The 9928-nt window shown below is 43.7% G+C and overlaps 1 non-coding gene across 1 annotated transcript; it reads left to right on the top strand.

Moving 5' to 3' along the window:
• The first annotated feature begins 2349 nt into the window (after window positions 1-2349).
• On the top strand, window positions 2350-2487 carry LOC119923490. Its single transcript, XR_005448871.1, has one exon. It is a non-coding gene; the product is annotated as a small nucleolar RNA SNORA7 (small nucleolar RNA).
• Window positions 2488-9928: the final 7441 nt, after the last annotated feature.

Raw genomic sequence — 9928 nt, 5'->3', positions numbered from 1 at the left:
AAGTAAGTGCTAAATAAACGTGATTGAATGAATGAATGAATGAATATAATAGATTTGGTAGACAGGTTCCCTGCCCACAAGGATCTCACGGTCTAGAGAGCAGCCAGATATTAAAATAAATGAATTAATTATGGATATGTACATAGGCTCACCGAGATTTTTTCCTTCCAATCTGAAGAGAATAACAGATTACTAACTTTTGCTTTGCCTTTGCTCATTTTCCACCTCACTCCAAGCCAGATCCTCTCCAGTGCTGCCCAGAAAACAGATCATTCATTCATTCATTCATTCATTCAATCGTATTTATTGAACACTTACCGTGTGCAGAGCACTGTACTAAGCGCTTGAGAGGTACAAGTTGGCAAAATATAGAGATGGTCCCTACCCAAGATCCCAGGGAGCTATTTAGCACAGCAGTCCGGGAATTAGTGAGGGTGGGGAGCAGTTCCTCAGATTCTCCGACCAATGTTTTCTCGCTTCAAGGTTGCCTTTTACCATCAAAAATTGGCTGCCATCATCTGCCCACCTTCAGTGTTGACTGTATCCAAAATCACTCCTGGTATCGATTAGGTGGTCATTAACTTGAATCTCATCCTAATTCAGATGACAGAACCCTGCTCTCAAATTAAATTGCACTGATTCTGACAATGGCTTACTGGAAAGAGGACAGGCCTGGAACTCAGAGGAACTGGGTTCGAACCCCAGTTTTCCACTTACATGCTTCATGACCTTGGGCAAGTCACTTGATTTTTCTGTAGCTCAGTTTCCTCATGTGTAAAATGAGGATTCATTCATTCATTCATTCAATTGTATTTATTGAGTGCTTACTGTGTGCAGAGCACTGTACTAAGCTCTTGGGAAGTACAGGTCGGCAACATATAGAGACGGTCCCTACCCAACAGCGGGCTCACAGTCGAGAAGGGGGAGACAAACAACAAAACAAAACAAGTAGACACGTGTCAAAATCGTCAGAACAAATAGAATTAAAGCTAATTTCATTCATTCAATCATATTTATTGAGCGCTTACTGTGTGCAGAGCACTGTACTAAGCGCTTGAGAAGTACAAGTTGGCAACATATAGAGACAGCCCCTACCCAACAGTGAGCTCACAGTCTAGAAATGCACATCATTAACAAAATAAATAGAATAGTAAATATGTACAAGTAAAATAAATAGAGTAATAAATCTGTACAAACATATATACAGGGGCTGCGGGGAGGGGAAGGAGGTAGGGTTGGGGGGAAGAGGAGGAGGAAAAGGGGGCTCAGTCTGGGAAGGCCTCTTGGAGGAGGTGAGCTCTCAGTAGGGTTTTGAAGGGAGGAAGAGAGCTAGCTTGGTGGGTGTGTGGAGGGAGGGCATTCCAGGCCAGGGGGAGGACGTGGGCCGGGGATTGATGGTGGGACAGGCAAGAACAAGGTACAGTGAGGAGGTTAGTGGCAGAGGAGTGGAAAGTGCGGGCTGGGCTGTAGAAGGAGAGAAGGGAGGGGAGGTAGGAGGGGGCGAGGCGATAGAGAGCCATGAAGCCGAGAGTGAGGAGCTTTTACTTGATGTGTAGGTTTACAGGCAACCACTGGAGATTTTTGAGGAGGGGAGTAACATGCCCAGAGCATTTCTGCACAACGATTCAATACCTATCTAGATTGTGAGGGCCATGTGGAACAGGGACTATTTCCAATCTGTTAAACTTCTTTATATCTCAGCACTTAGAGCTGTGCTGACACATACACTTAACAAATGCCTTAATTAATTAATTAAGTGCCCCTTTTTATCCTCAACAGGCCTCATTTTATAATACAGGTAAATTTCCCAGCTTTATAATGTTGCATATGTGCAGTCTAACGATGAATATTATTTAGTGAGCATCAGCCACATATAGAGCACTGTACTAACTACCTGAGAGAGTACAGTAGACACAGTCTCTGCAACTTGTCAGCTGTGTGACTTTGGGCAAGTCACTTAACTTCTCTGTGCCTCAGTTACCTCACCTGCAAAAAGGGGATTAAGATTGTGAGCCCCACGTGGGACAACCTGATCACCTTGTATCCCCGCCCCCCAGCACTTAGAACAGTGCTTTACACATAGTACGTGCCTAACAAATGCCATCATTATTATTATTATGCCAAGGGGCTTACGGTCTAACAGGCTTGTATTAGTTCATAACAGAACATTAGGAAGTGCTTCCTAAATCATTTGTTCGTGATCATTATTATTGCTAGTATTAAAAACTATTAAATGGATTACAAATATTTATTAGCCGACATCACCACAGTGCAATTTAAAATGTGATTATAATTACATCTTTTTAATGACATAATTACTTCTACACATGCATGAATAAGTGAATAACATCCCTCTCAGGGTCGCAGCTGGAGAGATTCCAGTACTCTCCCAGTCATGACTACAGGAGGGAGAGTGAAGCAGAAGCATATCCATTCCATTCCTAGCTTGGGCAGTGGCTAGCGAGTGAAAGGCAATCTGCTACAAGTCAAAACTCACTCATGCTGGGCAGCGGCAGCATGGGAGAGAGTCGAGGGGAGAGACTCAAGTTTACGGCACAGAAGGAGGCAATGGTAAATCCACTTCTGGATTTTTACCAAGAAAACTCTGTGAATACACCACCAGGACGATTGCAGATGGAGGTGGGACGTTCTGGGAGAGACGTGTCCATGGCGTTGCGATGGGTCGGGCTCGACTCGACAGCGTAAGACAACAGCAGCTAAGGGGACTAACTGCATATCCACTTTTATATATTTTTTCTGCTTTATGTAGGTAAAATGTACACATGAATTTGAAAATGTTCACATGTACAAAATGTGTGTGTGTACAAAATGTTTACGCATTTACATGTACGATCAGAAACTTTCTAACTCTTGCATTAGCGTATAAGACAAATAGGTATCACCTCAGGTCACACATGACTAGCTTCTAAACTTGGAGTTTTACAGCACAAACTCATTTTCGGTATTGACAGCCACAATGAAGGACTGCTTCTTTTCTTGTTATGTTGTATTTAGGGAAAAAACGTGTTATTTTCCAGAGATCTGAATCCTTAGCTTAAGGCAGAAATTGCCTATGGCAGGAGTTGTGGCTGTGAGCCCACTGTTGGGTAGGGACTGTCTCTATGTGATGCCAATTTGTACTTCCCAAGGGCTTAGTACAGTGCTCTGCACATAGTAAGCGCTCAATAAATACGATTGATTGATTGTGGCTGATCATACCAGGATGGTTATCCATCTCAGTTTTGTCCTTTATTGTGCAGCTCTGGGGTCTTAGAGGCTCAAGAGTTCCTTTTACTCCTATTGCTAAGATGAAACATCTCTGAACTGAATGGTACAGTAGATTTCTCACATATAATAATAATGATAACAATAATAATAATGGCATTTGTTAAGCACTGACTATGTGCAAAGCACTGTTCTAAGCTCTGGGGAGGTTACAAGGTAATTCATTCATTCATTCGTATTTATTGAGCACTTACTGTGTGCAGAGCACTGTACTAAGCGCTTGGGAAGTACAAGTCGGCAACACAGAGAGGCAGTCCTTACCCAACATCGAGCTCACAGTCTAGAAGGGGGAGACAGACAACAAAACAAAACATGTAGATGGGTGTCAAAATCGTCAGAACATATAGGATTATAGCTATAGATGTGCAACTACCAGAAGTTCTTGAAGAGTGGGGAAACAGGGACTGTATGTTTTTGTAGAAAAAGAATCCAGGCAGCAGAGAGAAGTATGGACTGGGAGAAACAGGAGGCAGGGAGGTCAGCAAGGAGGCTGATATTCATCAGGACGGGATTTTACGGAACGCTTACTGAGTGCAGAGCAATGTACTAGGTGCTTAGAAAAGTACAATACAATAACTAACAGACACATTCCCTGCCCACAACGAGCTTAGAGTCTAGAGGGAGAAAACAGACATCAATATAAATAAATAAAATGACAGCTCTGTACATAAGTGATGTGGGGCTGAGTGGGGGGAAGAATAAAGGGAACAAGTCAGGTGATGCAGAAGGGAATGGGAGAAGAGGAAAGGAGGACTTAGTCAGGTCTTGAGAGCCAGATGCAAGACAAGAGATGCAAGAGATTTAAGAGAAGCAGCATGGCCTAGTGGCAAGAACACAGGTTAGGATTCAGAGGACATGGGTTCCAATCCCGCTCCGCCACCTGTCCGCTATGTGACCCTGGGCAAGTCACTCAACCTCTCTTTGCCTCCGTCACTCCACGGGGGGCTCACAGTCTTCATCCTCATTTTACAGATGAGGTAACTGAGGAACAGAGAAGTTAAGTGACTTGCCCAAAGTCACACAGCTGACAATTGGCAGATCCAGGATTTGAATCCATGACCTCTGACTCCAAAGCCCGGGCTCTTTCCACTGAGCCATGCTGCTTCTCTGATATGACTCTGATTAGGGCAGAGTGTCAGCCCACAGGACCCATGTTCTTGAAGTTAGGATAGTAGAAAACTATCTTCTTTTACCCTGATTTGTGCAACACGATTCAAAAAGTTCTTGACTAAAAATGTGATGAAATATCATGTGAGAAGTTACATTATCTTTAATCAATCGATGGTATTTGTTGAGTGCTTACCAGGTGCAGAACTCTTTTAAATTTCATTTAGTATACCCATGCACTCTCCAGATTAAAAGTTAGCTGATCTGTCATTCTCGTGGTTGATAGGACCAGAGGGAGGAATTTAAGACACAAACACAAATTGTTTTTAAACACAAAATCCATATGCTCTCATTATGATTCAACATAATGAGATTACAGTCAGTCCCTGCCCCACAGAGGGTTCAAGGAGGAAGGGAAGACAGGAATTACTATTATTATTATTATGGTATTTGTTAAGCACTTATTATATGCCAAACACAGTTCTAAGCACTGTGGGATCACGTTGTCCCATGGGGGGGCTCACAGTCTTAATCCCCATCTTATAGATGAGGTAACTGAGGCACAGAGAAGTGAAGTGACTTGCCCAAGGTCACACAGCTGACAATTGGTGGAGCTGAGATTTGAACCCATGACCTCTGACTCCAAAGCCCGGGCTCTTTCCAGTGAGCCACGCTGCTTCTCTGCTGAAAGGTGCAGTGTGATTCTGTGCACCCCCCCCTCTGTCCTGCAATTAAGGGGAGTTGATAGATTGATTATTGATTGGACTTCCCTAGACTCAATTGTCTTGAGATACAAGGTAATCATGTTGCCGCACATGGGGCTCACAGTCTTCATCCCCATTTTACAGATGAGGTAACTGAGGCACAGAAAAGTTAATTGGCTAGCCCAAGGTCACACAGCAGACAAGTGGCAGAGCCAGGATTAGAACTCACGTCCTCTGACTCCCAAGCCTGGGCTCTTTCCACTAACCCACGCTGCTTCTCTTCTTAGTCCCATTTTACAAATGAGAGAACTGAGAACCGAGAGAATTTGAGTGACTTTCCAAGATCACCAATCAATCAATCAATCAATCAATCGTATTTATTGAGCGCTTACTGTGTGCAGAGCACTGTACTAAGCGCTTGGGAAGTACAAGTTGGCAACATATAGAGACGGTCCCTACCCAACAGTGGGCTCACAGTCTAAAAGATCTACCAGTCTACCAGTTTAGTGATAGAGCTGGGATTAGAACCTAAGCCTCCTGACCTGCAGACATGTGCGCTGTCATTACTAAGAAAGCCCCATCCTTTGTCTCTAAAATTACAGGTTCCGTAAATCATTAAAATATTTTAGAAAAAGATAATGTCTCTGTAGCATTTGCACTGCTATTGATGTTCTTGTGCCTCCAACCGTCATAGGGACCGTCTCTATATGTTGCTAACTTGTACTTCCCAAACACTTAGTACAGTGCTTGGCACACAGTAAACGCTCAATAAATAAGACTGAATGAATGAATACACACCATGTCTAACAATCCTGAGAGAAGACGTAACTCGACAAATATTCTAGTCTTATAGACTATACATACACATTCATTCATTCATTCATTCATTCATTCGATTGTATTTATTGAGCGCTTACTGTGTGCAGAGCACTGTACTAAGTACTTGGGAAGTACAAGTTGGCAACATATAGAGATGGTCCCTGCCCAACAACGGGCTCACAGTCTAGAAGGGGGAGACAGACAACAAAACAAAACATGTAGACAGGTGTCAAAGTCGTCAGAACAAATAGAATTAAAGCTAAATGTGAATCATTAATGAAATAAATAGAATAGTAAATAGGTACAAGTAAAATAAATACAGTAGTAAATCTGTACAAACATATATACAAGTGCTGCAGGGAGGGGAAGGAGGTAGGGCGGGGGGATGGGGAGGAGGAGAGGAAAAAGGGGGCTCAGTGTGGGAAGGCCTCCTGGAGGAGGTGAGCTCTCAGTAGGGCTTTGGAGGGAGGAAGAGAGCTAGCTTGGCGGATGTGCGGAGGGAGGGCATTCCAGGCCAGGGGGAGGGCGTGGGCCGGGGGTCGATGGCGGGACAGGGGAGAAAGAGGCACCGTGAGGAGGTTAGTGGTGGCAGAGGAGCGGAGGGTGCGGGCTGGGCTGGAGAAGGAGAGAAGGGAGGTGAGGTAGGAGGCGGCGAGGTGATGGACAGCCTTGAAGCCCAGGGTGAGGAGTTTTTGTTTGATTTGGAGGTTGACAGGCCACCACTGGAGATTTTTGAGGAGTGGAGTAACATGCCCAGAGTGTTTCTGCACAAAAATGATCCGGGCAGCAGAGTGAAGTAGAGTGAAGAGTGAAGAGTGAGAAGCAGTGTGGCTCAGTGGAATGAGCACAGGCTGTGGAGTCAGAGGTCATGGGTTCAAATCCTGCCTCTGCCAATTGTCAGCTGTGTGATTTTGGGCAAGTCACTTCACTTCTCTGTACCATATGTACATGTATATATGTTTGTATGTATTAATTACTGTATTTATTTATTTTATTTGTACGTATTTATTCTATTTATTTTATTTTGTTAATATGTTTGGTTTTGTTGTCTGTCTCTCCCTTCTAGACTGTGAGCCCACTGTTTGGTAGGGACCGTTTCTATGTTTTGCCGACTTGTACTTCCCAAACGCTTAGTACAGTGCTCTGCACACAGTAAGCGCTCAATAAATACGATTGAATGAATGAACGAATGAATGCCTCAGTGACCTCATCTGTAAAAGGGGGATGAAGACTGTGAGCTCCCCCAGGGGACAACCTGATCACCTTGTAACCTCCCCCAATGCTTAGAACAGTGCTTTGCACATAGTAAGCGCTTAATAAATCCCATTATTATTATTAAGTACAGGCTGAATCAATCAATCGTATTTATTGAGCACTTACTGTGTGCAAAGCACTGTACTAAGCACTTGGGAAGTACAAGTTGGCAACATATAGAGACGGTCCCTACCCAACAGTGGGCTCACAGTCTAGAAGGCTGAAGTGGGGAGAGACAGGAGGTTGGGAGATCAGAGAGGAGGCTGCTGCGGTAATGCAGCCGGGCTAGGATGAGAGATTGAACTAGCAAGGTAGCAGTTTGGATGGAGAGGAAAGGGTGGATCTTGGCGATGTTGAGGAGGTGAGACCTGCAGGCTTTGGTGACGGATTGCATGTGTGGGGTGAATGAGAGAGCGGAGTCGAGGATGACACCAAGGAGGCCTCATGGCTCAGTGGTAAGAGCCCGGGCTTGGCAGTCAGAGGCCATGGGTTCAAATTCCAGCTCTGTCACTTGTCAGCTGGGTGACTTTGGGCAAGTCACTTCACTTCTCTGGGCATCAGTTACCTCTTCTGGAAAATGGGGATGAAGACCGTGAGCCCCACATGGGACAATCTGATCACCTTGTATCCCCCCCAGTGCTTAGAACACTTAGTAAGCACTTAGCAAATGCCATTATTATTACACATATAAATACTATACATGTATGGGTTATAGGTTATCTAATTTTTGTAGAATGGTTGGTTTTTTAACCTATAGAAGGCTGAAATAGAGTGCTACATTTTTTTTTCCTTTGCTCTGAGCAATGACAGTAAATTATCTCGCTGATTTTCCACTGCTGGCTCCCTTTAAGCCTCTAACACCATCCTACTCACTCTACCTCAATCTCATCTATCGCACTGCTGACCCCTCACTCATGTTCATTCATTCAATTGCATTTATTGAGTGCTTACTGTGTGCAGAGCACTGTACTAAGTACTTGGGAGAGTACAATACAATAATTATGGACACAGTCCATGCTCATATCGAGCTTACTGTCTAGAGGGAGGAGCTTATAGTCTAGAGGGACAAGCTATTTGTCAGGCACTGTTCTAAGTGCTGGGATAGATGCAAGTTTATCAGGTTGGATACAGTCTGTCCCACATGGAGCTCACAGTCTAAGCTGGAGGGAGGAAGACTTCCCTCATTTTAAAGATGAGGTAACTAAGGCCCAAGGAACTTTAATGACTTGCCCAAGTTCACACAGCAGAGCTGGGAATTGAAGCCAGGTCCTCTAACTTCCAGACTTGTATTCCTTCCTCTAGACCATGGTGCTTCTAATAATAATAATAATGGCATTTATTAAGCCTTACTGTGTGCATAGCACTGTTCTATGTGCTGGGGAGTTTACAAGTTGATCAGGTTGTCCCACGGGGGGCTCACAGTCTTAATCCCCATTTTACAGATGAGGCAACTGAGGCACAGAGAAATTAAGTGACTTGCCCAAATTCACACAGCTGACAATTGTTGGAGCCGGGATTTGAATAATAATAATAATAATGATAGCATTTATTAAGTGCTTACCATGTGCAAAGCACTGTTCTAAGCGCTGGGAAGGTTACAAGGTGATCAGGTTGTCCCACGGAGGGGCTCACGGTCTTAATCCCCATTTTACAGATGAGGTAACTGAGGCACAGAGAAGTGAAGTGACTTGCCCAAAGTCACACAGCTGACAAGTGGTGGAGCTGAGATTTGAACCCACGACCTCTGACTCCAAAGCCCGTGCTCTTTCCAGTGAGCCACGCTGCTTCTCTGCTGAAAGGTGCAGTGTGATTCTGTGCACTCCCCCTCTGTCCTGCATTTAAGGGGATTTGATAGATTGATTATTGATTGGTTTTCCCTAGACTCAACTGTCTTGGGATACCATTCCCGGATCACTGTAAGGACTTCTAACTGGGAATGCCAGGCACTTTTGAGAGCTGCCTGAACTTCTTCAAGTCATTAGGATTCCATTTATTAAATCATCATCATCATCATCAATCATATTTATTGAGTGCTTACTATGTGCAGAGCACTGTACTAAGAGCTTGGGAAGTACAAATTGGCAACATATAGAGACAGTCCCTACCCAACAGTGGGCTCACAGTCTAAAAATCTCCGCTTTAGTATCCTAAGTGATACCCTGGTGACCAAGAGGAGTCCCTGCCCCTCTCAGAAGTGGCTGGCATTGCTAGCGAGCAGAGTATTTATCAAGAATACCATTTCAATGATTTCACACCCGAGAGAAGTGACAGATGATAATCACAATAATGTTTTATGCAAACATACCTTAATGTGAGGTAATCAATACTATATGGCATTACGTTCATATGATTCATTGTGAGTTTAATCTAGACCAGGCCAATAATTCAAATCTAGTTCTTCAAGTCATTTATTTGACCCTCTTGACAGACAAACAGAGTTTTTCATCAGGAAGTATGGATCATGCACGTTTACCCCCTCTGGATTATGTTAAATCGATATCGATTTGGGAGACTAACCAGCTTCCAAATCATTTGGATTCAAATTAGTGTCATTTCCCCCTCTACACAGTCTTCCTGACTTTCTCTAAGGAGGAAGTAAAGAATTGGTCCCAGTGGGAGAACGACAGAGAATCAAGTTTTTGAATTTGGAAGATGTTTTTAGTTCTTTTAGTCCTTACGGCGTTATTTCTCAATGAACAAATCTCATATCACTTTATTTAGAAAAAAAAATGTGTTTCAGCTTTGGGAAGTAAAAAATG

The sequence above is a fragment of the Tachyglossus aculeatus genome, chromosome 2 (assembly GCF_015852505.1).
Source record: "Tachyglossus aculeatus isolate mTacAcu1 chromosome 2, mTacAcu1.pri, whole genome shotgun sequence".
In the NCBI taxonomy this organism is placed as follows: domain Eukaryota; kingdom Metazoa; phylum Chordata; class Mammalia; order Monotremata; family Tachyglossidae; genus Tachyglossus; species Tachyglossus aculeatus.
Note: the sequence above shows the minus strand (reverse complement) of the source record. Positions and strands in the feature narration are given on the sequence as shown.